The sequence below is a fragment of the Mustela nigripes genome, chromosome 1 (assembly GCF_022355385.1).
Source record: "Mustela nigripes isolate SB6536 chromosome 1, MUSNIG.SB6536, whole genome shotgun sequence".
In the NCBI taxonomy this organism is placed as follows: domain Eukaryota; kingdom Metazoa; phylum Chordata; class Mammalia; order Carnivora; family Mustelidae; genus Mustela; species Mustela nigripes.
Genome location: NC_081557.1, coordinates 113687335 through 113691693, shown reverse-complemented (window position 1 = coordinate 113691693; position 4359 = coordinate 113687335).

Below are 4359 nucleotides of genomic sequence, written 5' to 3'. Positions count from 1 at the left end.
GCCGGCCCCTCCCCCTGGGGTCTATCTTCCCGTAGCTTTGGATTCACGTCTCCGCCAGTCCTACCTTTCAGAAAGTGGTTGTTTTTCTGTTTCTAGAAGTGCTGTTCTTCTTCTCTTCGATCTGCCGATGGATTTTCAGGTGTTTGCAATCTTTAGATAAGCTATCTAGCTGATCTCCGGCTAGCTGAAGTAGTCTCAGCCTGCTACTTCTCTGCCATCTTGACTCCTCCTCCTGGGTGACCTTTTGAAAAATTGTAAGATTTGGTCTCTCTTGGAGATGTATATTGATTATTGGTAATTTTAAAGATTATTTTCTCTTGAGGATTTTCAATTGAATTTTATTTCGACTAACATAAATTCATAATAGAGCTCTTAGAAAATCATTATTGTTTTCATTAGAATTTTTGAAATTGGTTATTGATGTATTAAATTTGGCAAATGACCTTTAAAAAAACACCTTTAGAAGCCTTCAAAGGACTTCCATCTTCTCAAACCAATATGAATATTACTTCATATACTATAGTCCCCAGAAATATCTAGTTTTGGAGACTATGGGATGATATTGTTTAGTTACTCAATTATACATGCATAATTAATGTACTTATTCTCCCTCTTTCTATGTGTTTGTACAACTGTGCTTCTAATAGAAAGTCACACTTGTTAAATGCCAACTTATTCTGTATATTCTACACTCCATGTCCTTGGATGTCAAATACAGAGCCTGAACAAACTGTGTTAGATCTGAAATGATATCTAGATTTTATGAGGTTGTCTCTTTTGCATTCTGTCTGCCTCATTAATGTTGTTTGCCTTCCTAATGTGGAATACATCTTTATTGGACGTGCTTCTTTGGTTTCAGAGTCCCATAATGATGTGATCTTATATCCTTGGGTATTTTCCAGAATTAACTAAATTATTAAATGTGTTCCAGTTAAAAGGAAACATTTGATGATTTCATAAGAGGCTAACTACATATAAGTGCTGATCTATCATTCTAATATCATGTGTACTGAAACCAAAAGAATTCATGAATGCCCCTTACATTTCTTAAAATGCATATATTTTTTCCATGATACATGAAGTGATTTGATCTAGTACATGAATGAATACCTTTAAATTTTTAAAAAAGTTAAGCCTTTATTTGTTTCACAGATTAATTTGGCTGAATTGGTTGTTTTTACATCTTTTTATTTTAATAATTATGTATTATTTTAATAGTTACATGTTAGTATTATTTGTACATGGAAAAATATTGAAGAAGATATCATTAACTTGGCCCTAATATTCAGGACAAATTAGAAAGAAATGTGGTTTGATTTAAGATTTGGTTTTAAGAAAAACATTAAGTAAACTAATAATACCCATTCAAATGTATATAGAAAAAGTTTTGAAAAAAGTATGTAAATGCATGTTATTTGATAATTGCTGAACTAATAAAGAGAGGATTCTGGAAGATAAAATGAACATCCTAAAGCATGCAATCCTGGCCTTACCAGGTTATTAATAAGCTTTCAAACGTTTGGTCTTAGATGAAGCTTCTTAAAGATAAACTTTACTGAGTATACTCTATTATTTAGGAAATCAAACTCATTCAAACAAGTCTTTATATATAATCATAAAAATTATACAAATATACATAAAATTTCCTCAGTGTATGTATGTTAAGCACTAGTGTCAGGATAAAGATTTTTATACAGATTACAATTGTTTTACTTTCATCATTTTAATGAGATCCCTTTTTTTTCACCAAATTGATGCTATTTTAGAAGATTTGGTTTTAACAACAATTTCTTATGACATATGAATAACACAGTGTATTTTTTTTATTTTTCAATACAGTTACCAAAAGTCATAAAGGAAATGAGCTTACTGGGATTGAATAAGAATATTTCCTAATATAAAATCTAGGGTTCTTTTTTTCTGTATTTTTATTTTGATAGTACAATTAATTAGAAAGAACTACACTGCTCTAGAGTAGATTTTAGGATTTGCAGTAAAGGTTTCATAAAGAAATATTATCAACCAGGTGGTGGGTATTAGAGAGGGCACGGATTGCATGGAGCACTGTTACGCTGAAAAGAAAAAAAAAAAAAAAAAAGCCAAAAAGAAAAAAAGAAATATGATCAGACATATTTGTCAATGTCTTCATTGGTACAGACAAAAAGTAATCAAGGAGTCACTCAAAGACATAATGGAACACAAGAAAGATAAGAATTTGCAAGCTGTAAATGAACTACACCCCTTCAGTTACACAGGTAAATCCTCCCAAGGATACAGACGTCTAATCATGTTGGGAGTATGTGTCAGCTAAGAACGAACTGTGTAGCATCCCATCCTGTCATCCCAATTAAAGGAGCACTTCCTCATGCAACTCATATATGAGAAAGTAAATATCGTTTCAAACAGAGTGACAAGTGGTTGTGGACTCTACTTTGGGAGGTAGATTGCAGTAGAATTGGGGAGTGTTTTGAGAAGATGGCAGTAAATGAACTTCCATCACTTTGTATGTATGAGTGGTACATACAAAGGAAATCCCGTGGTCCTATGTTTTTGTGTTTGTGATTACCATGGACACAGATTAACAGGGACTCCAGCTTTTTCTTCCATTTTTGTGAACTGGCACAAGTAAAATGTTCATACATTTATCACCTCATCTGTTCTCTTTGTGATAATAAATTCAAGGGAGGAATGTTAGATAAAAGATAAAAGCACAACTCAATTTCTGGATAGCTTTGTTGTAAGCTCAACCATTTCTAATTCATCCCCACACATAGTACTTTAAATATTCCTCTTGTTCCTTGAAGCTGTCAAATAAAGTCCAGCTTTCAGCAGAAGGTTAGGTGGTGGGAATGGTTCAACATAGAGTAGACATTTTTCCAAAACACATGAACTTGGTAGTGATTATGCACCTTTCTTCTCTACTTCTTCTTTTTTAATCATATAGAAGACTGTTTAGTCATTAGGCAAATTCTAACAGACCCTGAGTGATTTCATAATAGGAAACTACAATGGTTAATGCAGGCTTATAATTTTTGTACAAACTTGAGACATTTTTTAAAAAAGATTTTATTTATTTATTTGACAGAGAAATCACAAGTAAGCAGAGAAGAAGGCAAAGAGAGAGGGGGAAGCAGGTTCCCTGCAGAGCAGAGAACCCAATGGGGGACTTGATCTTAGGACCCTGGCATCATGACCTGAGCCGAAGGCAGAGGCTTAAGCCACTGAGCCGCCCAGGGAGGGCAAAAGAAAGCACTACTAATAATTATGGTGGTACAGTAGAAGTAAAATGAAACTATTTGGAACATACTGAAATAGTCACTCTACCTATGGCCCACGCAGTTCTGCAGTGCACACACTGAGTCTGAATGAACTTCCTATTATGGTTGATCATATCATATCTTTATAAAATTTGTATGGCAAATAATGAAATCTCCTACTGTAGCATAATATACTTCCTTTCTCATCAACTGTACTATCAAAAAATTACAGAGGGGCACGTGGTGGCTCAGCTGGTTAAGCATCTCACTCTTGATTTTTGCTCAGGTCATGATCTCCAGGGTCCTGGGATCTAGCCCTAAGTTGGGCTCCCTGCTCAGTAGGGAGTTCCCTTGAGGATTCTTTCTCTCCTTCTCCCTCTGCCCCTTCCTTTGCACTCTCTCTTTCTCTCTCTCTCAGATAAATAAGTCTTTAAAAAAATTATAGAACTAAATTTTAAGAATGTCTATGTTACACTGCTTTTCTTTTTGCACTGCCTCTTCCCTTAGCCTGGAATGCTTTTCCTTCCAATATATATGTAGTTTCATTTATTAGTATTCAAACATCTCTTATCAGTGAGGCCATCTGTGATCACCTTACCTAAAACATGAACATTTTCAAAAACTCCTTATCCCTCTTTCCTGTTTTACTTTTTCTCATAAGAATTCAGCACTATTTAACATAACATCAGCAATCAGTTACCCTATAATGTGACATGTGTTTCAAAAGTTATACAAAATTGTATAATAAAAACCACTGGGCTATGTGAAAAGAGTAAGATTAGAATACAATATGCAAAAACTTTGTCAGTAACACCTTTTAAAAAACAATCAAAATATAATGAAAATTATAGCATAGTCTTAAATATTATAAAAAATTAAGAAATATATACATTCTATAATATTATAGAATATGACACAGACCCTTGAAAAAGATCCGGAGATTGCTTGTGGAGGCAGGTGTCAGAGGCTAGCATTCAAACAACTGTAGCTTATGAGTCATTGTGAAGCGGTGGAAGGAGGTCATCTGAAACCAGATTGAGAGTTGCAAAACCAGATGTGGATGAGCGTGGCTTATACTACATGTGGTAAACAACGGTAGTTA